Genomic DNA, 26120 nt, shown 5'->3' with positions numbered 1-26120 from the left:
TTGTGGGCTTTTGAGTGGCGGGATTGTCCTTGTAGAGAACTGCCACATAAGTTGGACGTACGGCATCAGTTGCTTTCGATTCAGATATCGGTAGTCAGCTGAATATTCTCACACTCATAAATGAAGTCATGGATGGCTATGCAGCACAGACGCCCGTCTGGATCGTAGTATTTTAAGGGCAGCAGTGGTGGATCGTACAGCCACCACACTACAGATAAGAGGTCTTGTGAGCCCATATGTGTCAACACGTACTGTTGTGAACTGTTTATTAGCAGTGGGGCTGCAGCCATGCACACCTCTAGCCCATCTTCCATTTGTGAACACGATCGACATGCATATGCATGACCCGACGGGTGCTGTCAGAGGATCGTTTGGAGCAGGGAATGGCGCATTGTGGTCTCCAGCGATGAAAGTGGATTATGCCTGCGTGCAAGTGTTGGTTAGTTGTGCATACAATATAGATCTTGTGAGTGCTACATTGTAGAGTGAATTCCTCCAAGACACTCTGGTCCTACCCCAGATGTTATGGTCTAGGTTGTGACAAGCTGCAGTTCTCGTTCACCTTAGGCGTTTCTGAAAGGGACGCTACTCAGCACTCAGTATTACCAGAATGTTGTTAGACCTTTTCTTTTTCCATTCTTGCATCAGGAATATGATGTGTTATTCCAACAGGACAATGCACACCAGCATGCTGCCTGTAAATCTCAATATGCTCAGTTCTGTATTCTGCCCACTCATCTAACATAGGGTGCCTAGGAAAGCTGCTTCCTCGGATCGCTAGACAATAATTCAACCAAATCGTATTAATGGAGTTCATTATAAAACTTAACGAGATATTGACGTAGTGCAAGCAAGGGGCGACAGATGAACATAAGCAAGCTCTTCAGTACACACAATTCGTAATACAAGTGAACGAATACAGTTTTTAAGTCACTGCTCTAGCGTTTGTAGGTCGGCTCAAGTTCAACTCAGGCCACAGCCAGGCGGAGCAGCGCTTGTATTCTCCTCGTGTAGAGGGCACTCTTGTATCAGTGCCGTACGTCCGTCAGCGTGCCGTTGGCTGACGCCGCCTCACAGCCGTAACGTTGCTGGCCGATGTGCCGGCGCTTCATATTACTCCGAAACGCTCTGTAAGACACGGAGCAACTTCCCTTCCGGCATAATACCCAGGCAGATCTCCTAGGGAGCAAGTGTGGGACATGATGGGACACAAAGTGAATTATGAGACTCGTCAACTAACAACTCTTACAGAACTACACGAAAAGGTCGAGCTGATGTGGCATAACATACCCCAAGACAGTATTCGCCATCTGTTCAGTTGACTGGACGCAAGAGTCAACACCTACATTGGTGCTGTGGAGGCTGAACCATGTACAAATGTGGGTGTTTCACCGTGGTCGATACCTGATACCACAGAACTGCCTGTGCTATCAATCTTTAAGTGTAATCATTTCATGTACTCCATATGCACTGTTGCAACAGTAAAGCTTGAACGAAATGGAAACTTCTTAAGTGGTGCACTATTTTTTCCCGTAGTGTATTATAACAGTGATATATTATGAGAGGACGTTACCGTGTATGACGTCATTTCTTTGGGACTACAGGTTCCGTAGAAAGTGGTAAAGAACATCTGAGTGCTCTGAGAACACAAGGGGACTGGGGCTAACTGGGCCACTTTAAAATGACAACTGCATATCGCGTTACGTCTTTATCATAGTGCTTTAACATTGCATGAAAAAGTGAGTAGGCAGCAAATAAACAGGATCTCTTCAAATCATTATGCACAGATTTCGCATAATATAAAACAAACTAGGCAATAACTTGTCTTAAAGTAAGAATAAATGGCAGTTACTCAATTTTGAAGAAAAGTTATGGCACTGAGTGCCGAAACTGAACGCTGTTCACTCTATGAATCCAAAGAGGGAGGTAGAAACAAAAAAACTGGTAAGTAAATTGTTACCAGGCTCCTATTTCAAAATTCGTAATGCACTGCCAGACAAAAATTTGACTTACTTCCAGGACGAAATTCAGTCATCAGTTGCAAATATATTTTGTGGTGCTGTACAGGTTTCGATAAATTAATTTGTCATCTTTAGATGCATACAAAATTATGCATGCCATAGACCTCGGCTATATATTTATGTGAAGCATAAAATGTGTTTAAAATAATCACACATAATATGAACATTTCTAGGCATACCACGGCAGTATGCTTCTGTGAAGGAGATATTGACATCTGCTAAACACATATTAAGTACGTTTCTGTAATATTAAAGTTTTAAACATGGCTGCGTGGTCAGCGACCGTTTTCGAAGTAAAAGTAAAGCAATAAAACCCCTCGGTCGCAAATATTAAGTCTTTTGACCTAGTTTTGGCACTACTAAGAGTGCCTTCATCAGAAGTAAAACATTCAAACTGGCCTATAACGTAAGTACAAAAATTATGAGACTTTTTTTTGTATAAGTGTCAGTACTGACTAAAATTACAAGAAAGAAATAGTACTTACATGTTATGTATAAAATAAATATTAAGCGATAAAGCTGTAGTCACAAAATCTTTGAAGTTGTATTTTTCTGTAATATACTTTTTATGCTTCACATAAATGTAGTCAAGGTCTAACGATGTATAATATCACTAATTTTGTAGGCTTCTGAAGATGACAAATTGATTTGTCGAAGACGGTAAAGCGTAATAAAACTTATTAGCAACTGATGGCTGAATTTTATCCTGAAAAAATAATACTACATTGCTGAAAATTACAATCACAAATAAAATAGAAGAGAAAGTGATGCATCAAGAAGACTTGGTGCGATTTCAATATAACTTTATACACATACACATCATCAACAGGTATGTAATAAGTTGGAAGTGCAGTTCTCTGTGCGTGGCAGAATGGCTGGGGAGTGTGTAGTACTGTTGTTCAATTTCTAGCATTGTTTCCAGGCCTTATAAGGTAGAAAAGTGGAGTAAACAGCGTCCTCTGTTGAGCGAACTCTGAATGAGATGATGATGTCGAGTATTCATGTGAAACAGCATTATTGGCAACTGAGGGGTTTTAAAGAAGCTTTATTGCGAGTCTTCACTTGCCTGGCTGCTCGAATCCTACAATATCCAGCTTTTGGGCCATTAGAATACGATGGGGGCCCGTGTTGAACTGCATGGGGGCATCAGGGCAGGCATTCCCGTCATCATGGATCAAATCGACGATGTCAGACCACAAGGAGGTAGCATCGCTGAATGAACACAGTTTTAACCTGCCTGGACGTTTCATATCAGCCCGTAATCCACCCAGGCTGTGGCTAAGCCATGTCTCTGCAATATCCTTTCTTCCAGGAGTGCTAGCTGGTCTTGCAAGTTTTGCTGGAGAGCGTCTGTGAAGTTTGGAAGGCAGGAGACGAGGTACTGGCGGAAGTAAAGCTATGAAGACGGGTTGTGGGTTGTGCTCAGGTACCTGAGACCATAGAGCTCTTGTCAGCAAAAGACAAAGTTTTTTTTTAATGTGTGAAATCTTATGGGACTTAATTGCTAAGGACATCAGTCCCTAAGCTTACACACTACTTAACCTAAGTTATCCTAAGGACAAATACATACCCATGCCCGAGGGACGACTCGAACCTCCGCTGGGACCAGCCGCACAGTCCATGACTGCAGCGCCTTAGACCACACGGCTAATCCCGCGCGGCAGACAAAGTTTCTGAGTTCGAGTCTCGACCTGGCACACAGGTTTAATCTGACAGGAAATTTCAACACCGGCATTTCACTGAGTGTAATGAAATATCCATTTTCGTAACTGGTCATAACCTATATGCTGAATCACGAGAAAATGGAGAATCAAAGGTATGACACTCAAACTTAAAACTGAACAAGTTCCACTGTGAAGGTGTAAAACGTGCACGTATAGAGACAGAACTCACTGTAGGCGAGAGACCGTGGTGTCACCAGTTGTGGGGGTGGTGTGGGCGGTTGTCGTCGGCGCAGTTGCGACAGGAGTCCTGCTGTGGTCGCCGTGGTCGCTGTGCGGCAGAGTGCTGGCTGCCAGTGTGCTCTCTGGGGTGGCTGGAACACTGTACAGAGACAAGCAGTGAGTGGAGGTGTACTCACGTGGAGGGCAGGTAGCAGCCTCCCATACACAGTGCTACTGAGGGCTTGTCCAAACACAAAAAAATACAACATATGGTGTGAACGACAATAGTCGCTCCACTAAGATGTACCATTGAGGTACAAGAAATCATTATATGACATTTTTGGCTGGGAGGCCCCATCTGGGGAAGTTCAGCCGCCGAGTGCAAGTCTTATTTCAGTCGACGCCTCATTGGGCGACTTGTGTGCTGGTGATGAGGATGGTGATGAGGGCAACACAACATCCAGTCCACAAGTGGGGAAAATGTCCATCCCTGCCGGGAATTAAACCTGGGCCCACTGCATTGGAGGCATGCAAGGTACCACTGAGCTAAGCAGTTGAACACCATTGAGGTAACAATTCACACATATTTCCTCCTGAATTTCGCATATCACCAGCTTAGCGTATCAGACCACAGTATGTAGGAAATAAACCACAGATAAACGGTATACGCAAAGGCCTATACTTATGCTGCACTGATATAGCAACTACTGGGCAGCAAAGTTTGAATACATATCTACAACATGAGTAATATTACAATGGCTGTAGCCTTTAAATATACTTCATGTGATACTATCAAACAATGGAAAATGTAGGATGGAATGTAACACTTTCATGAGACGGGAAGTAGCTACTCACCATATAGCAGAGATGCTGAATCACAGATACGCACTACAAAAAGACTCTCACAATTAAAGCTTTCGGCCATTGACTTTTGTCAACAATAGACACACATATGCATACACACACAGTCATGCAAACGCAACTCACAAACACGACTGCAGCCTCAGGCAGTCTCCCTGCCCATGGCCTCCTCCTTTCCCCCACCCAGTCGCCACTCCCATCATGCACTGGTGCTGCCGCTGCCAGTGTGACCTCAGATGCGTGAGACTGCAGTCGTGTTTGTGAGTTGCGTTTGCGTGACTGTGTGTGTATGTGTATGTGTGTCTGTTCTTGACGAAAGCCAATGGCCAAAAGCCTTAATTGAGAGAGTGTTTTTGTAGTGCGTATCTATGACTCAGCATCGCTGCTATGTGGTGAGTAGCTACTTTCCTTCTCATGATATTGTTAATGTGATACTGTGATCAACCAATGGTCTATGTCGGTTCTGCGTTAGACACCTGGCTGTTAGAGACACGGATGTTAAACAAGGCAGAGAACTTCTTGTATGAAGCTATTCTTACGAAAAAGAAAGAAACAGAATTGATTTACGCTGCCCAACGAGAACTCTCACTAAGCAGGTGAACATTGAACATCAAATGACTGTTAAGTCGAATGAGTATTTGAGGAACTTCAGTAAGGTAAGCTGAAACTGCGCATGCCTGGTAACTGGCAAGAGGGTGTCACTCTGCTGAAATTAAAAATTCTGTTTCGTTATTGTATTCAGTGTACTCATTCTATCAGACTGTGATTGAGGGATTTCCTGGTGGAGGAAGGAGTCAATATGGTAGAAATTAATGAGAAACAGGTTACGCAATACAACTGTCAAAGCACATTTCAGTAAGGACACATGAAACAATAATTGCACATAAGAAATCCTTAAAGTAATCTGTGAACTTTGGCAGTGAAGAGGAGATAGACGCTAATGTCTGTGACGTGAAGTACAACCACTGAAGAAAGTGTGTATGGGTGTGTGTGTGATTTTTTTCCATTACTTAATGTAGTGAAATGTCGTGTGGCTAGGGTCTCTCATTGTGTGGACCAGTCGCCTGGTGTAAGTCTTCTTAGTTGACGCCACTTTGGCGACTTGAGCGTCCATGGGGATCAGGTGATGATATTGATGATGAAAACACAATACCCAATCCTTTAGCGGAGGAAATCTCCGACGAAGCCAGGAATCGAACCCAGGCCCTTAGCATGGCATTCTGACGCAATGACTCCTCAGCTATTGAGGCGGACAAATAATGTAGGAAAATTGGGCTATGAATTTACGAATGACACGAAGTCGAGGATATGATAATCGGACGTTCTACGAGACATTGATGTTATGATAACCGGATGGACTCCTACTGTGCATTAGTGTGTGATGCCTGAGGCTGTGGTGAAATTGATGGTTAGGAATACCAACACAGATTCTATTTAATTTATTAAGTGCTTCCCTGACCAACACTTCTGAATACTGCAAGTATAATAACGTCTACAGGTAATGTGTTTGTCTACCAACTCAGAGTCGTCACCTTTGAAAAGTGTCTGAACACACACATCTGCTGCATGTCGCATTGGGTGGCACTTTGGCCAGTACGACCGTTGCGCCTCTGAAACGAAGCTGCCTGCTGTTGAGTGACCACAGGAGGTACTCACTCCATCAGCTTTCAACCAATAGCTACCATCGACGGCGTCTACGCCGCCGGATTACATTGTTTCTATTCCTGGACTTGATGATTTTCCATGTCTGCATCGTCAACAGCAGCGTTCGGAGTTGTGAATCCTGGTTTATCTCTTTGCATGCACAGGAAATGCTTGGTGGCCCTGATCATCAGAAAGGATCTGGTTATGCTTCAGAAAACGTTTGGTGTGGCCTACCTATGACCAGTTAATCGCTTAAGGTGGAATCTATGTACCAAACGTTCAGCGAAAGAGTCGATAGTCCACCCCCTGAAAAAGTGAAGTCAAATAGTGTGTTCAAATTTGACCATATTGCAGTGAGGAATCAGTAGGAAATCAGAAAATATTTATTCTTTGCTCATAGACGCTAGTTGATGTACAGAATTTCAGCCAGATATACTCATGGGTCCAAAAACATTTGATCCGGGATACTGCAAACCTTTCAGGTAGGACAATCTGAATTTCAAGTACATTTACCAAACTCATGACGGAACCGACATGCCATTTGCTGAAATGTTGGGATTGATGAGATAACTCGCAATATGATTTTCTGATTATTGATAAAACGAAGAAACTGAATGAGTGGCGATATAGACAAAACTTGGACGAGATTCTGTATAAAAGCTAGTGTACCAAACTGTAATCGTGTCGGTATACTGTAGGCTATGTTCAAGTTTGCATGGCTGCAGTGTGCTCATCAACAGAAAAATCGAGACCTTCAGTGTCAGATTAGGATAACTGAATCAAGGCAGCAGCTCTGAAAGGGGAATCCCAGCCGAATGACAGGCTCCACTCAACTGAGCAAACACTCAGCAAAAGGTTAGAGGTATTGGCGGACATTATCAGCTACAACAGTTGAATTCAATGGCAGAACCCCACAGTAAGTAAGTTGCATTCTGTCTCGAAGTTTGATCAGTAGGCAGCAGGATACCAACAAAACACATGGTCCTACAGGTGTTGAAAGATACTCGCGAGAAATTGCGTCTCCCGGTATAGCTGGATAGTGAAAAGCGTCTCTCTGAAACGTTTAGACCCGTAACCGGAAATATTTAACAGTGCTTAGTGGTGGTGGCGAATGGTGGTACTGGTAGTAGTAGAAGAAGAAAGAGAAGTAGAAGAAGAAGAAGAAGAGGAAGAGGAAGAGGAAGAGGAAGAGGAAGAGGAAGAGGAAGAAGGCGTGGACAGTCGAAATCATCCCTGTATTTAGGGAAAGCTACATATAAGCTTAACGAAGAACACCTTAAAGACAAGGGTGTGTGAATGGACATCTGGTTTAGTGGACCTAAAACCATCAAACCTTTAAAAGTATTTTCTGAAAGAAAAATATTGCTGACATATTACGTATGACTACTGTACAAAAGTGAACACCCAAAGAAGATTATTAAAAATCAGAAACATTAGGATATACATTAACATTATTAGACCAATGTTAAGCAGCGAATTTCGCGTAGGCCATGCCTTTGACATTCAGCATAAAATGCTGAACACATTACCTCTGAAGGCAGAGACAGGGAGTGACGTGGTGCAGGCGTTTGAACAATTACTTCAGAACTATAGGAATTGGTGTCCAGACAAACTGCAGAATGATCACACAGGTGAATATTACTATAAGGACATCAAGCTGGTAATGGAGCGATAAGGGATAAACCACTATTCAACATTCCCCCACATGAAAGCGAGTGTTGCAGAGCGTATGAGCAGAACCAAGGGCCTTGCCTCAGTGGCAACCCCAGATCCCGTAAGACCAACGAAGTTTACAGAAGCTCTCCTGCGAACCTTGCAGAGTCTCGGTCGGGCACACAGTTTTAATCTGCCAGGAAGTTTCATAGCAGCACACACTCCGCTGCAGAGTGAAAATCTCATTCTGGAAACATCCCCCAGGCTGTGGCTACGCCATGTCTCCGCTATATCCTTTCTTTCAGGAGTGCTAGTTCTGCAAGGTTCGCAGGAGAGCTTCTGTAAAGTTTGGAAGGTAGGAGGCGAGGTACTGGCAGAAGTAAAGCTGTGAGTACCGGGCGTGAGTCGTGCTTCGGTAGCTCAGATGGTAGAGCGCTTGCCCGCGAAAGGCAAAGGTCCCGAGTTCGAGACTCGGTCGGGCACACAGTTTTAATCTGCCAGGAAGTTTCATATCAGCGCACACTCCGCTGCAGAGTGGAAGTCTCATTCTGGAATGTTATGTGTTCTATTCTCTGTTTGCTGGTGCACTCATCTCACGTGTCCAGGTTGACCAACTTTTGTTGGAGGTAGCGACTAATAAATTCCTTTTGACTGATTCAGAGGCAGTTAACTCTGAACGTTATTAGAAACACTGTAGACGTCCACATATATCTTCATTTTATAAAAGTTATGCATGATCCTTTATATTTTTCCTCCTCCTCTTTGTGCAGATTATATGGAGTAGATTCTGGGTGGTAGACTCGCACATGTAGCAGCAGCAGGCCCACTGACGATGGTGCAGCTGTATCTGGCTGTGCAGCAGCCCTGCCTACCATATGTGTTCCAGCAGTTCTCCCGCCACCCATGATGCAGCCTGGCCTGATGAGAGACACTGCTAATTTTGAATGTACGTAGAAACAATATAGACCCCTACATACTCTGTTTTTTGAAATTATGTATGATAATTAATATTGGTTCCTCCTTCTGTCTTTGTATGTGCTATGTAGGAGAGGTAGTGTGGTGGACATGTGCGTCAAACAGGTGCTGGTCGACCCATGCTGATCGAGCATGCTCCACAGCCGCCCATGACGTACCCATAGCACCAGCAAGAGCAGCAGCATCAGTAGTAGCTGGTCACTGCAGCAGCAGCCTGCCCCATTGATGACTGTGGTGATGTACTTATGGCTGACCACGAGGCAGAGGCATTCCAGACATTGTGTCATCTGTGGTACAGCACTGGCTGTCAAAGTTCCAGACCTGCCTGTGGCACTGCTATTCAGTTCTGGCCTGTTTGCCATGATCTGTAAACTGCTCTCCACGACCTTGCCCATATCGCAAGAGAGGTGAACTGTTGTGGTATCATGGGGTGAGTTGGTCGCAGACTAATTCAGAACTTTTATTAAGAGTTTTATGTTCGGCCTTTTTCCTGAGATGCAGGGAAGAGGGTTTGGTGAGGCACACTGCCATATACTCCACCTTAATTTTTACTCACATGTTTTTGATCCAGGTATTGGAGGTCCAGTTACATCTCTCTTCCAAAAGATGTCACTGCAAAACATGCTCATACAATAGCAACAACTATGACGTGGGAGCCGTGACTTGGCGGAATCGGAGTGGCATCCATAACGAAGAGGCTACAAGTGTGAGCAGGCTGAGCCACTGTCACTAGCCATCCCGTATTGCAGCCGCATAGAGCGCTCGACGTACACCTGCTGAACACATAGCTCAGTGGCCATGATGGCTGGGTCCACCAGATTCCATGGGACCACTATTGGAGTCAGACAGAAACATGCAATTCAACTGCTATGATACCCATGATGTAGTACTGATTTAAACTAATATGCCAGATGATGTGGAACAGTGACATACACATGCTCACAGAATTATTCAAGACGTTCTGGAATGTACACATGAGCATATGCTTTTTGGATACCGCCTTCCACTTGATGGCACCTGGGCTTCTGTGGGATGCAATGTTAAGGAAGATGTTTGTCAACATTGTTCTGCTGACCTGATATGTTGCTCTTCTTAAAATGTGGGATTCACTGGGGATTTGCCAATTCATGGCAAGATACACTAGGGTGAATAACCCATAAATAAGTAAGGAGGAGTACAGGCCATCTGGCAATTTAAATTACAACCTTTACCTGGTTGTCAAGCATCCATATGAACAGTCCATGTAATGAAGTATACCTTTTGAAGGGTTCTAGTCGCTGTCCAAGAAGAAAATCGACAGTTTGAAGCATGAGATCCATGAAGCTGAGGATTGTGGTGAGGGGTATGGTCTAAGGGTAGAGCTGGAATATCCCACCAATATTCATGAAGAGCACAATGTCTTGTTTCGATGTTTCTTCACCAGCTGGTGTTTGTCCATGTTTCCCCTGTATACAGCGTAAACAGAACAGAAACCATTAACGAAATACCAAATATATCGAAAGAACTGTATGTATTGTACACAGAAAGAGCTGATTCATTGAAATGTAAAAATACTAAAAGAAATGCTGGATATATTGAATGTAGTGATTATATGGGAAGTTTAGTAACCAGGTTGCATCATTAATGCAGGTGACAGTCAAAAGTCTTCAAAAAAGCCAATATATATATATATATATATATATATATATATATATATATATATATATATATATATGGAAAATATTGTTGATAAACTAGAAGAAATAATAAAAGAAGAATCATGCAGAAGGCCTAATATCCGAGTCCTTGGATATGAAAGAAGAGCCTGCTTATGGCTCTCTTGATATTGAAAGCTCTGTTTCTTTTATCAGCGCAGTTTGGGCTTCCACTTCTTGTGAACGGTGTAAACTCCCCACATTTTACAGGATTTTCGAATATGGTGGAGTCCTGTAAGCTGGCCAATTCTATGGAGATGCGGGTTTTGGGAACTATTAATGTTAAGATCTGTATTGGTGTTTTTATGGTGAAATTCACAGTTAAGATAGAATATAATTTCTCTGTGTCAGCTATCAAAGGTTGTCAATCCGTAAATCTGGATTAGTTCCTCAGTGGAGTCAAGGAAAGTTTTATTTTGAGTTTGCAGACCAGAAATTCTTTAGTTTTGTAAGCATATGGTGAATCGAAGAGCAGTTCAGTCAACACCGATTTTCCAGATTATGACTTTTAACACTCCAGCTGAATAAACAGATAGTGGGTTTATGTGTAGGATTTAGGGGGATGTGCTTATTGACAGACTAGATGAGGTTAGAGGAGCATTATTGAGTTTACAGGCAATATTCTCGCAAAGCATTGCCAAACAGACTGCCCCCACCTAAGGCGCGTTCAGATGAGATGCTATGGAAGCGTGTTAGAAAGCAATCCAATTCCCCATACTGCCCCCCCCCCCCAACCTGTATGTTTATGGTGCCTAAGCCACATGGCAGGGTGATACCAGATATTTACTATCAGGCCCTGAATGAGAAAGTAGTTCTTCAATCTTTAACCATTCCTTATTTTCAGTCGTGCTTCTCATAGATACAAGGGGCAAAGGTCGTCACTACCTTTGACCTACACGAAGCCTCTTATTAAATTCCGCTGGCTGAGGAATCTAAGCATGCCACAGCCTGTGCAACGGTTTACTCACTGTTAGATTTGAATACAGTCCGATTTGGGTTGTCTACAGTACCTGGCGCTGACTGGTATACTAGATAAGATTTTTCTGACCTTAAATCTCGCTCTGTCTATCATTATTTTGATTATTTGGTGATCTTCAGTGAGAAGTTTCAGAACAAGTAGGCCACATCATGCAGATGCTTCAGCTGCTGCCTAGGACAGTGTTTTTGGTTAAAATTTCCAAAGCTACTTTGCCCAACCAGAAATCTCATTCATAGTTCGTATTGTTTGTGATCAAGATATTACAGTCAATCAGAGTTGGAGAAAGGCTACTTATTCTTATCCCAGAGCTTCAGATTTACAAGCAGTGGCCCGTTTTGTTGGGATGATAAATTACTTCCATAAATTTGTTCCTCTAAATTTTCTCAACCAGTTGAGTTCCCCAAGCATCTCCCTACCATTTGCATGTTGCCTGAAACTACCAGTAACAAACCTAGCAACCCACCTCTGAACTGCTTCGATGTCTTTCTTTAATCCGACCTGGTTCGGATCACAATCACTCGAGCAGTACTCCAGAATAGATGGCACCAGTGTCCTACATGTGGTCTCCTTTACAGACGTACCACACTTTCCTAGAATTTTGTTCAAACTGACTCCACCACGTCAGGAGTTGTGGCCGTCGTTTTGTAGGAAGGGGTAGTCAAGAGACAATCTGTAGCATATGCTTCATGTAGATTTCTCCAGTGGTAAGCCATCTATTCTGTAAATGAGCTGTATCCACTGCCAGTTCTATTCACGCTCTCGAGAAATGTGATCAAAAGTATCCGGACAACCCAAAAAACTTACGTTTTTCATATTAAGTGGATTGTGCTGCCATATCAGTGAAATCAGGAGTCATTAGACGCCATGAGAGAGCAGAATGGGGCGCTCCACGGACCTCACGGACTTCGAATGTAGTCAGGTGATTTGGTGTCACTTGTGCCATACGTCTGTAGGCGAGGTTTAAACACTCCTAAACATATCTAAGTGCACTGTTTCGAAGTGATAGTAAAGTGGAAACGTGAAGGGACACGTACTGCACAAAACTGTACAGGCCGACCTCGTCTTTTCACTGACGGAGACTTCCGATAGCTGAAGAGGGTCATGATGTGTAATAGGCAGATCAGACCATCACACAGAAATTGCAAATTGCATGAGGATCCACTGGAAATACTATGACAGTTAGGAGAGAGTTGACAGAACTTGGATATCACAGTCTAGCGACTGCTCACGAGCCTCACATCACGCCTGTAAATGCCAAATGACGCCTCGCTTGGTGTAAGCAGCGTAAAAATTGGACGACTGTACAGCGGAAAAACGTGTGGAGTGACGAGTCACGATACACAATGTGGCAATCCGATGGCAGGGTGTGGGTCCGTCAAATGACAGGCGAACGTGATCTGCCAACGTGTGTAGTAGCAACAGTTAAATTCGGAGGCAGTTCTGTTATGTTCTGGTCATGTTTTTCATGGAGGGGCTTGCACCCCTTGTTGCTTCACCTGGGAATAACTCAGCACAGGTCTACACTGATGCTTTGAGCACCCGCTTGCTTCCCACTGTTTAAGACTAATGCAGGGATGGCGTCTGCATCTTTCAACACGATCGAGCACCTGTTCATAATGCACGGCCTGTGGCTGAGTGGTTACACAACAATAACATCCCTGTAATGGAGTGGCCTGCACAGAATCCTTTAAAAACACCTTTGCGATGTTTTGGAACGCCGGATTGGTGCCAGGCTTCGCCGAACGAGATCGATACCTCTCCTCAGTGCAGCACTCAGTGAAGAATGGGCTGCCATTACTCAAGAAACCTTCCAGCTCCTGATTGAACGTATGCCTCCGAGAGTGGAAACTGTGATCAAGGCTAAGGGTGGGCCAACACATTGAATTCCAGCATTATCGATGGAGGGTGCCCCGAACTTGAAGTCATTTTCAGCAAGGTGTCTGGATACTTTTGATCACATACCGTAAGCGTAAAAGAACGGACCCTGAAAATTACAGACGATTAACTCTAACATCAGTTGGCTGTTACAGATTTCCGTGAAGCGTCTGACACAGTGTCACACTAGCGACTGTTGAAGAAAGTACAAGTATGAGGGATGGGTTCCTAGGTATTTGAGTCACTTGAAGACTTCTTAAGAAAGTAACCCAGTACGTTGTCCCCGACGGCGAGTTTGAGGCTGTGATATTGTTAGGAGTGTCCCAGAGAAGCGTAATAAGGCCGCTGTTATTTTCTATGTACATAAAAGACCTGTCAGACAGGGTAAGCTGCAGTCCACGGCTGTTTGCTGATGATGCTGTGGCGTACAGGAAGGCGCCGACGTTGAGTGACTGTAGGAGGAGACAGGAAGACTTAGACAAAATTTCTAGTTGGTGTGATGAATAGCAGCTGGCTCTAAATGTAGAAACACGTAAGTTAAAGTAGATGAGTAGGAAAACCAAACCCATAAAGTTCGAATATAGTACTAGCAGTGTTCTGCTTGGCATGGTTACGTCGATTAAATATCTAGGGGTAACGTTGCAAAGCAATATGAAGTCGAATGAGCATGTAAAGAGTGTAGTATGGAAGGTGGATGGCCGACTTTAGTTTATTTTGCGAATTCTAGGAGAATGTGGTTCATGTGTAAAGGAGGAGTCTAGTGCGACCCATAGTTGAATACTGTTCCAGTTTTTGGGGTCCAAACCAGGTCAGATTAAAAGAGGACGTCGAAGCAATTCAAAAACGGTCTGCTAGATCTTTTACTGGTAGGCTCAAACAACATGCAAGTGTTACAGTGTTGCAAATGGGAGTCACTGCGAGGTAACGCGACGTTCTTTCCGAGGAGCACTAGCGTGAAAAATTAAGAGAACCGATATTTGATGCTGACTGCAGAGTTATTCTATAGCTGACAACGTACATTTCACGAAGAACCGTGAAGACAAGAACAGAGAAAGCAGGGCTCATACGGAGTCACATACACAGTCGTTTCTCCCTCGCTTTGTTTGCGAGTGGAACAGAAGAGAACCCGACTGGTAGTGGTACAGAGTACCCTAAGCCACGTACCATTCGGTGGCTTGCGCAGTATGTGAATAGGTGTAGATAATTATTTGATGTCATTCCTTCCACGCCTTTAGTAGCTGGGGAGTATATGGTCAAGCCAAAATAGTGACTGCATGATTATTCTAAAATTTTGGTATATCTTATTTTACAGCCTCTGCCGTAAAATATCTAGTAGTAACTATCCCCAGCGACCATAAGTGGAATGACCACATAAAACAGGTGGTGGGAAAAGCAAATACCAGATACATAGGGGAATCTTAAGAAAATGTAACCCTTCCACGAAAGAAGTGGCTTATAAGGCGCTTGTTCGCCCTGTTCTTGAGTATTGTTCATATATCTGGGATCCCTGTCAGGTAGACTGGATAGAGGAGGTAGGTACGATCCAACTAAGAGCGCCGCGTTTCGTTACGGGATGGTTTAGAGGGCGAGAGAGCGTTACGGAGATGCTAAACAAACTCCACTGTGAGACGTTACAAGAGAGGCGTTGTGCATCACAGAGAGATTTACTATTGCAATTTCGGGACAGCACATTTCAGGAGGAGTTGGGCAATGTATTACTTCCTCCCACATACATATCACATACTGACTATGAGGAGGAAATTCGAGAAATTAGAGCCATACAGATGCTGGCCGACAAACATTCTTCGCACGCTCTATTTGCGAGTGGACCAGGGTTGGAGAGATGTGATAGTGGTACCAAAAGTACCCTTCACCACACACCATTAGGTGGATTGCCGGGTATGATGTAGATGTAGAAGTATGGGGTTTATTGGTCTTTTTATGATTCCAATTGTGATAGCAGCAGCTGGCATAGCGTACTAATGCAAAAGTCAGAGTCCTTTCAGCTGCATCAACACCCCACTAGCTGTCAGTTTCGGCGGGGGAGACTATGCTGACTCAGGTTCATCAACGTTGCAATGCTTTTAACACCAGAGCGCCCCTCCACCGGTCGTTATGCTGAGCAGTGCTGCAGCGCCTGCTGGACGAAGCTGCCTCCCCTCCAAAACTGGGGTCTCCTCCCCCCCCCCCCCCGCCACTGGCGTCACCACTTTTCAACCTGTGCTGACCATTGTAGGAGCACACCCAGCCACAGCACGCTGTCCCCACGCTCTGGACATGCTTGTTTTCCTGCCTTTGTATTGTCAGTGGCAGTGGCTGCCATTGAGTGATCTTACAGCGTTAAGGCAGCCTGCTGTAGGTTGTGGCCCTTGCATACCTCTTGGCACATGCAGAAAGTGATGGTTAGCCTTGACTATCTGGAGAGGCTCTAGTTATGATCTAGAAACCGGTTGGGTGTCGCTAGCCTTAGGGCAGTTGGTTCTCTTAAGTGTTTGACGATGATGGTGATATTTGGTTTGTGGGGCACTCAACTGCGAGGTCATGAGCGCCCGTACAAAGTCCCAATTTTGACACAGTCCAATTTTTACACAGTGCAATCTAGCTTCTGTCAACAATGGTAATGATGAGGATGAAATGGTGAGGACAACACAGACTCACAGTCAACAGGCAGATAAACTCCCCAACCCAGCTGCGAATCGGACCTGGAAACCTTGTGATCCAGAGGCGGACCACGAGATGCAGACTCTTAAGAGTTTATGAGCACAGTGGCTCTACGCTTGCTGGTTTGCTATATTTAATCAGAGACAAGCCATAAATAATACTGTACAACTTAAGTCTTTGTAAATGTGGGAGTTTGGTTGTCAGTGTTAAAATTTGTTTCATTATAGTGCCTTTTCCCAAATTATTGCAGTTGCATTTTCTCTTAGCTGAGAAAGTTGTGGCGGTACATCCATTTCATTTTTTAAAATTATGTGTTTTCATAAATCTTGATTGGATGCGAGTTTGTGAACCTGATAGTTTTTGTAATGAGAGTTTTTGCTGTTACTTGGCTCCAATGCATCTTGAAGGAAAGTATCACACTCACCTCGATCTGTCCTTTCCACTCACTTATTATGTTCTAATTTGTAGTAGGGTATTTTGAAGGGCCAGCTGTGGTAGTATATGTTTTATTTCCAACATTGATTTTCACATACAATTACGGAAATGCATTTCTGCCTAGATACAACAAAATGAGAAACAGATCATGCTGTGCAGGCACTACTATTTCAAACACAAGCATTGGAATTGTTATGTAGTTCATTAATCATTGCATAAATACTTAAACTTATTTGAAAAATAAGGGAAATTTTTGAAAATTACTAGACACTGGACTTGCAGGGACTATTGTACTCTGATACAGTGTGTATTAAAGGATAGCTGGATCTACATGTCTCATCAATACTGCAGTCATAGAAATAATCAGCAACCAGTTGCATAAAGGATATTTGACTTTTTTTGAGACACTTAGTGCCCTTCATCAGAACTTTATACCCTTCGCAGTATTTACGAGTGTCAGCAATGAAATTCATACAGCGTACTGCTCCACACAAGCGTATTGTTGATAACGTTTGCGTACAGGCACTACAAACCACCAGACTACAGCAATATACTGCGTCTCTCTCATTGTTGATACTTGCAAATTACTTCATGTTATAACCTTCTGAATAAGGGCACTAAGTGCCTGAAAGCAGTTAAGGAAATTAAATTTCTTTTATGCAAGTGACACATGATCATTTCGATATATACAGTCGCACTTGCTGAAAATTAATAAAATACTCAATGCTGACGCTCTTAAGAGCTGGTCAGTAACTACAGTATATCAGAGAGTGAGTCCGCTTGCTTAGCTGGGTGGTAATGTGCTCGCCTCCCATGCAAGCGGGCCCCAGTCCCTTTCCTGGCTGGGTTGGACATTTTTCTCCGATTGGGAACTGGCTGTTGTTTTGTCCTCATCATCATTTTATCCTTGTCACCGGCGCGCTGGTCGCCCAATATGGGGCGAATGAAATAGGAATTGCACTTGGAAGCCGAACTTCCCTGCATAGGGAATACCACGGAATTCAGTGGATGGCCTTCAGTAACTCGATAAAGAGCTGCTCGCAACTGGATGGACACAGATTTGAAGTGGGGTCCTCCAAGAAGAAAGTACAGTGTTTTGAAAGCCTCTCCCTATGTGTGTTATTGACAGTAGTATAGTAAGATTCGGCATATATCCTGAGGAACAGCTGAATTGAAAGTGGAAGAACACGAGAAGGAAAGGGGCATCATCTAGTGGAAGAGCTCGTGGCTGATGTGTTATTCGTGGGGTCTAATCTATTGTTTTTGGTCGAGGTCACAGAGTATATCAGCAGTATGCAGCTACTCCTCCAGGACATGTGCAGGAGGAATCTCCATTAATGCAGTTCCTCCATGCATGCTCTAATTGTGAACCATATCCTTCACCTTGGAGCCTAGTAGTTGTTGTCATGGTCTTCAGTCCAGAGATTGGTTGGATGCAGCTCCCTCCGTGCTACTCTATCGTGTACAAGCTTCTTCATCACCAACTAACTACTGCAACTGACATCCTTCTGAATCTGCTTATTGTATTCATCTCTTGGTCTCCTTATACGATTTTTACCCTCCACACGTCCGTCCAGTAGGAAATTGGTGATACCTTAATAGTTCATGACATGTCCTACCAACCGATCCCTTCTTCTAGTCAAGCTGTGCCACACATCCCACTTCTCCCTAATTCAATTTAGTACCTCCTCATTAGTTACGTGATACACCTATCTAATCTTTAGCAGTCTTCTGTAGCACTACATTTCGAAAGCTTCTATTTCCTGCTTGTCTAAATTATTTATCGTCCATGTTTCACTTTCATATACTGCTACACTCCCCACAAATACTTTCAGAAGAGACTTACTGACACTTAAATCTACACTCAATATTAGTAAATTTCTCTTCTTTAGAATCGCTTTCCTAGCTATTGCCAGTCTACATTTTATATCCTCTCTACTTCGACCATCATCTGTTATTTTGCTCCCCACTCATCTACCACTTAGTGTCTCATTTCTACTCTACTTTGCTCAGCATCATCTAATGTAAGTAAACTACACTCCATTATCATCGTTTCGCTTTTGTTGATGTTTATATTTCATTCTCCTTTCAAGACACTGTCCATTCCATTCAACTGTCTTTCAGGTCCTGTGCTGTCTCTGAAAGAATTACAATGTAATCGGGAAATCTCAAAGATTTATTTCTTCTCCATGGATTTTAATTCCTACTCCCAATTTTTCTTTTATTTCCTTCACTGCTTGCTAAATATACATACTGAATAACATTGGGGATAGGCTACAACCCTGTCTCGCTCCCTTCCCAACCACTGCTTCCCACTGGAGCCTAGTATACTTCTAAAAAGCTATACCTAAATTCCCAACACTGGTAGGAGAATAACACCGAATTTTGCTGTGGAAATTGCACAAATGCACTTACTGAGTGAAAGAGAAATAAGTAACACACCATAAATGTCGTTATGCTGTGAGAATAGTGATTATTCTGACTGCCCAGTTTACCAGACAATAAGACTTCCGTATATGAGGGTTTACAGCATGGCAGGATATTTTAAGTACGTTACTGGCCTCCATGCAGCGTGACAGAGCACACTGCTGAGTTGCTGGCACTGATACTGGTTGAGGGACCTGTCCTCACCTTCATCCTCTCTCTGCACAGCATGATGCCATTGATAGGCATCTATCTGTCACCGGTATCAGAGACAGCAAACAACAATAAACGCCAGTGCCCTACGCGGGTCACAGAGAGTGGAGCCTACACATTCGTGAGCCCTGGCTGCTAACTGTACACGTTACTGTGTCTGCTCTGTTTCTGTTTTGAGTGGCACGTCTTTGGTTCCACTTCTGGAATGGCTCCTCGTGTGACCACGGCCAGTGCACCTTCCCTCACAGGCTTCCTGTGAGAACCAAAATAACACCTTGTTGCATCTATGTAATTTAACAGAAATCATGACAGCAAGTAGGGTCGAAACAATTTATGAAGCTACGAGAAACTCGGCTCTTATATGACGTTCCTTAGCTAACTTATATTTGATAATGTACAAACTTCAATTTCGAGATTCGATGAGCCTATTATGAGAAGTTACTGAAAGCACTATGAGCTATCAAAAAATGGCCATGAGTGATAGTATATTTTACAGCACAGACGGATCTAAGGAAACTGAGTGTCATACACTGCAGGCTTCAGAATAACACACACGCCTAGAACTGGGAAACACAGGCGAGTGCCTTCTCACGTGCCTACCTTGTTTCTGTTGCTGGCTCCAGGTCCACAGCCGCGGTGCCCGTAACCTCCTGAGCTGGCGCCGTCGGCGGCGATTCTGGAAAACGGCGTCACTGGGCAGTTCTTTGTCCGTACACAGATCTGTCTACACTTGTGTGGGCTACAGGTAGACCTATAGCAAGCAACAGTTGGTAAATGTTGTCCAAAAGAATCCAATTATAGCAATATCCTTGTGGCATCAGATTAATTACATATATAAACAGCTGCAAATCTTTGATGTTGTTGTTGTTGTGGTCTTCAGTCCTGAGACTGGTTTGATGCAGCTCTCCATGCTACTCTATCCTGTGCAAGCTTCTTCATCTCCCAGTACCTACTGCAACCTACATCCTTCTGAATCTGCTTAGTGTATTCATCTCTTGGTCTCCCTCTACGATTTTTACCCTCCACGCTGCCCTCCAATGCTAAATTTGTGATCCCTTGATGCCTCAAAACATGTCCTACCAACCGATCCCTTCTTCTAGTCAAGTTGTGCCACAAACTTCTCTTCTCCCCAATCTTATTCAATACCTCCTCATTAGTTACGTGATCTACCCACCTTATCTTCAGCATTCTTCTGTAGCACCACATTTCGAAAGCTTCTATTCTCTTCTTGTCCAAACTATTTATCGTCCATGTTTCACTTCCATACATGGCTACACTCCATACAAATACTTTCAGAAACGACTTCCTGACACTTAAATCTATACTCGATGTTAACAAATTTCTCTTCTTCAGAAACACTTTCCTTGCCATTGCCAGTCTGCATTTTATATCCTCTCTACTTCGACCATCATCAGTTATTTTACTCCCTAAATAGCAAAACTCCTTTACTACTTTAAGTGTCTCATTTCCTAATCTAATCGCCTCAGCATCACCCGATTTAATTTGACTACAATCCATTATCCTCGTTTTGCTTTTGTTGATGTTCATCTTATATCCTCCTTTCAAGACACTGTCCATTCCGTTCAACTGCTCTTCCAAGTCCTTTGCTGTCTCTGACAGAATTACAATGTCATCGGCGAACCTCAAAGTTTTTATTTCTACTCCATGGATATTAATACCTACTCCGAATTTTTCTTTTGTTTCCTTTACTGCTTGCTCAATATACAGATTGAATAACATCGGGGAGAGGCTACAACCCTGTCTCACTCCTTTCCCAACCACTGCTTCCCTTTCATGCCCCTCGACTCTTATAACTGCCATCTACTCTCTGTACAAATTGTAAATAGCCTTTCGCTCCCTGTATTTTACCCCTGCCACCTTCAGAATTTGAAAGAGAGTATTCCAGTTAACGTTGGCAAAAGCTTTCTCTAAGTCTACAAATGCTAGAAACGTAGGTTTGCCTTTTCTTAATCTTTCTTCTAAGATAAGTCGTAAGGTTAGTATTGCCTCACGTGTTCCAACATTTCTACAGAATCCAAACTGATCTTCCCCGAGGTCCGCTTCTACCAGTTTTTCCATTCGTCTGTAAAGAATTCGCATCAGTATTTTGCAGCTGTGACTTATTAAACTGATAGTTCGGTAATTTTCACATCTGTCAACACCTGCTTTCTTTGGGATTGGAATTATTATATTCTTCTTGAAGTCTGTGGCTATTTCGCCTGTCTCATACATCTTGCTCACCAGATGGTAGAGTTTTATCAGGGCTGGCTCTCCCAAGGCTGTCAGTAGTTCTAATGGAACGTTGTCTACTCCCGGGGTCTTGTTTCGAGTTAGGTCTTTCAGTGCTCTGTCAAACTCTTCACTCAGTATCGTATCCCCCATTTCATCTTCATCTACATCCTCTTCCACTTCCATAATGTCCTCAAGAACATCGCCCTTGTATAGGCCCTCTATATACTCCTTCCACCTTTCTGCTTTCCCTTCTTTGCTTAGAACTGGGTTTCCATCTGAGCTCTTGATATTCATGCAAGTGGTTCTCTTTTCTCCAAAGGTCTCTTTAATTTTCGTGTAGGCAGTATCTATCTTACCCCTAGTGAGACAAGCCTCTACATCCTTACATTTGTCCTCTAGCCATCCCTGCTTAGCCATTTTGCACTTCCTGTCGATCTCATTTTTGAGACGTTTGTATTCCTTTTTGCCCGCTTCATTTACTGCATTTTTATATTTTCTCCTTTCATCAATTAAATTCAATATTTCTTCTGTTACCCAAGGATTTCTATTAGCCCTCGTCTTTTTACCTACTTGATTCTCTGCTGCCTTCACTACTTCATCCCTCAGAGCTACCCATTCTTCGTCTACTGTATTTCTTTCCCCCATTCCTGTCAATTGTTCCCTTATGCTCTCCCTGAAACTCTCTACAACATCTGGCTCTTTCAGTTTATCCAGGTCCCATCTCCTTAAATTCCCGCCTTTTTGCAGTTTCTTCAGTTTCAATCTGCAGTTCATAACCAATAGATTGAGGTCAGAATCCACATCTGCCCCTGGAAATGTCTTACAATTTAAAACCTGGTTCCTAAATCTCTGTCTTACCATTATGTAATCTATCTGATACCTTTTAGTATCTCCAGGATTCTTCCAGGTATACAACCTTCTTTCATGATTCTTGAACCAAGTGTTAGCTATGATTAAGTTATGCTCTGTGCAAAATTCTACAAGGCGGCTTCCTCTTTCATTTCTTCCCCCCAATCCATATTCACCTACTACGTTTCCTTCTCTCCCTTTTCCTACTGACGAATTCCAGTCACCCATGACTATTAAATTTTCGTCTCCCTTCACTACCTGAATAATTTCTTTTATCTCGTCATACATGTCATCAATTTCTTCATCATCTGCAGAGCTAGTTGGCATATAAACTTGTACTACTGTAGTAGGCATGGGCTTTGTGTCTATCTTGGCCACAATAATGCGTTCACTATGCTGTTTGTAGTAGCTAACCCGCACTCCTATTTTTTATTCATTATTAAACCTACTCCTGCATTACCCCTATTTGATTTTGTATTTATAACCCTGTAATCACCTGACCAAAAGTCTTGTTCCTCCTGCCACCGAACTTCACTAATTCCCACTATATCTAACTTTAACCTATCCATTTCCCTTTTTAAATTTTCTAACCTACCTGCCCGATTAAGGGATCTGACATTCCACGCTCCGATCCGTAGAATACCAGTTTTCTTTCTCCTGATAACGACGTCCTCTTGAGTAGTCCCCGCCCGGAGATCCGAATGGGGGACTATTTTACCCAAGAGGATGCCATCATCATTTAATCATACAGTAAAGCTGCATGTCCTCGGGAAAAATTACGGCTGTAGTTTCCCCTTGCTTTCAGCCGTTCACAGTACCAGCACAGCAAGGCCGTTTTGGTTAATGTTACAAGGCCAGATCAGTCAATCATCCAGACTGTTGCCCCTGCAACTACTGAAAAGGCTGCTGCCCCTCTTCAGGAACCACATGTTTGTCTGGCCTCTCAACAGATACCCCTCCGTTGTGGTTGCACCTACGGTTCGGCCATCTGTATCGCTTAGGCACGCAAGCCTCCCCACCAATGGCTAGGTCCATGGTTCATGGGGGGGAAATCTTTGATAATATCACTTAAAAAAATTTTTATTTGTTTACACAAAAAGCCCGAGAATTGGCGGATACCTCATTCAATGGCTTTCTTTCTACTGTTGCTTGCTCAGGAAGTCTTTCTGAATATAGGTCTAACATAACTCAAAAATCACCAGATCTACCTATTATAGTATTTTATTCAGTTATCCCTCTGAAGTCAGTAGTTACTTAAGAAAACAACAAAATTTTGTGTTTCGAGTCGGTATTATTCTGCCTTAATTGCTAATACTGAATGTTTTCATGAAGGGAATGGTTCACATAGGGTACTAATCATCTGTTACTAAAATCTGGAATACCTTTCCAGAAAACATTATCTCCAGGTAACAGATATTTTTAGGCTGCAACTCATTCTATACACATCTGAGGTAGTCCAAAATAACAACGCTCAAACAGGAACAGGGCGGTATGTCAAAGCTAGTAATAGTGAATACGTCTTCCTTTCAAATAACATATTTGCCACCGTTTTGTCCCCCCATCCCCCCCATGAACCATGGACCTTGCCATTGGTGGGGAGGCTTGCATGCCTTAGCAATACGGACAGCCGTACCATAGGTGCAACCACAATGGAGAGGTATCTGCTGAGAGGCCAGACAAACGTGTGGTTCCTGAACTGTATGGTTAAATGATGATGGCATCCTCTTGGGTAAAATATTCCGGTGGTAAAATATTCTCCCATTCGGATCTGCGGGTGGGGACTACTCAGGAGGACATCGTTATCAGGAGAAAGAAAACTGGCGTTCTATGGATCGGAGCATGGAATGTCAGATCCCTTAATCGAGCAGGTAGGTTAGAAAATTTTAAAAGGCAAATGGATAGGTCAAAGTTAAATATAGTGGGAATTAGTGAAGTTCGGTAACAGGAGGAACAAGACTTCTGGTCAGGTGAATACAGGGCTATAAATAAAAAAAATGGCTCTGAGCACTATGCGACTTAACTTCTGAGGTCATCAGTCGCCTAGAACTTAAAACTAATTAAACCTAACTAACCTAAGGACATCACACACATCCATGCCCGAGGCAGGATTCGAACCTGCGACCGGAGCGGTCGTTCGGCTCCAGACTGTAGCGCCTAGAACCGCACGGCCACTCCGGTCAGCAATAAAAAATCAAATAGGGGTAAGGCAGTAGTAGGTATAATAATGAATAAAATATAGGAGTGTGGGTAAGCTACTACAAACAGCATAGTCAACGCATTATTGTTGCCAAGATAGGCATGAAGCCCATGCCTACCATAGTAGTACAAGTTTATATGCCAACTAGCTCCGCAGATGACGAAGAGATTGATGAAATGTATGATGAGATAAAAGAAATTATTCAGATAGTGAAGGGGAGACGAAAATTTAATAGTCATGGGTGACTGGAATTCGATAGTAGGAAAAGCTGTTGAAACTACAGACAGACTGGGGAGGTACACTTGGCATGGTCAGATAAACAACTGAAAGATAATACATAAAACTATTTGAAGAATAACAAATGACAAGCTATTTCAGATCTAAATTTCCCAGCTGCCCAGCTTTTCTACAAAAACGTATCACAGTAAAAGAACATATTACTAATTCTATTTGACATCCGTCAGAGTACTACCTAAGGTATGCAGTGACACCCTGCACAATAATTCTGTAGCAAAGGAAAACATGTCCTCCATGATATACGTGAAAATTAACAGTAAAGTACTCAAATCCAATATGTAAGATAAGTTTAACAAGCAAGGAATCAACAAAAGAAATTATGTAGCATGAGCTGCATAAAACGCAGGACACTGGGTAATATGGGTGATTGCAAAGTATAAGTGAACTTAAAAGTAGGTGCCAAAAGCACTGTTTGAACAAACCGTAAATACCTCCATACACTACCAACATGAGGAAGAAAACAGAACCAGTCATGCACTAAAGCATGTAACAGGAAATTACCTTTTGCACTCAACACAAGGCTTCCACGGTGCCCAATTGATCACAGGTCTACAGCCTTAGAGCATGACTGCACACTCTGCAAATACATGCTTAGTTGTGAAGACATCTCTGGCCTATATTGTTGGCCAGAGTTGTGTGCAGTTCGTGTTAATGCTGTTTATTGCTTGGCATCTTGTCATTGTGGCTATGGCATTTCGTTCCTTATTCGATTTACTGGCATCACTAAGTTGCTGGTTTGCTTGCCCGTGAGTGGCAGCAGCAGTGCTTATCGATATGAGTACTGTGGTATAATGTCTGGTGCGACCGCTAGTATTTCCAGGTCGCGTTGTGTAGAATGGGGAGTTGCAGTGCGAGGGCAAGTGGCGGCGTGCTGCCACTGCTGGATCGTGGAGGGGTAGCTGCAAGAGCGAAGACTTCGTTGCACACCGAACCCTGGACGTTCAAGTTGAGTGAAGAGTTAACTACTTATGCAACCTCAACTATTCTGAGATCTCGCCTGTGGTCGGCGGGTTGTTCCTGACTTCTAATTCAGGCCTTCAGCCATTTGTTATTTGAAATTGTTTGTGGTCTTCAACCGAGTAATATCTTCACTTCTTTTATAATAAGCACTTCAGCCATGTTACAGTTTGTTTTAAAACGAAGTATTTATCTTAATATGTGCTATTTGGAATTGTTCTTCGGACATCAGATTCAGGCCTTCAACTGTTTGTTGTTTGAGGTTATTGT

The 26120-nt window shown here is 43.2% G+C and overlaps 1 protein-coding gene across 1 annotated transcript in view; it reads right to left on the bottom strand.

Annotated features, from left to right (window-relative positions):
• Window positions 1-19980, bottom strand: part of LOC124741111 (ankyrin repeat domain-containing protein 65-like) — a 41102-nt gene extending 21122 nt beyond the window's left edge. The window contains exons 1-2 of the mRNA XM_047248646.1: window positions 19919-19980; window positions 3915-4064 (exon numbers count right to left, since the gene is read on the bottom strand). The gene's annotated coding sequence lies outside the window, so the exon portion shown is untranslated. The remainder of the gene's footprint in view (window positions 1-3914; window positions 4065-19918) is intronic.
• Between the last annotated feature and the right edge of the window lie 6140 nt (window positions 19981-26120).

The sequence above is a fragment of the Schistocerca piceifrons genome, unplaced genomic scaffold (genome assembly GCF_021461385.2).
Source record: "Schistocerca piceifrons isolate TAMUIC-IGC-003096 unplaced genomic scaffold, iqSchPice1.1 HiC_scaffold_1870, whole genome shotgun sequence".
In the NCBI taxonomy this organism is placed as follows: Eukaryota; Metazoa; Arthropoda; class Insecta; order Orthoptera; family Acrididae; genus Schistocerca; species Schistocerca piceifrons.
This window is presented reverse-complemented; position numbering and strand designations above follow the sequence as displayed.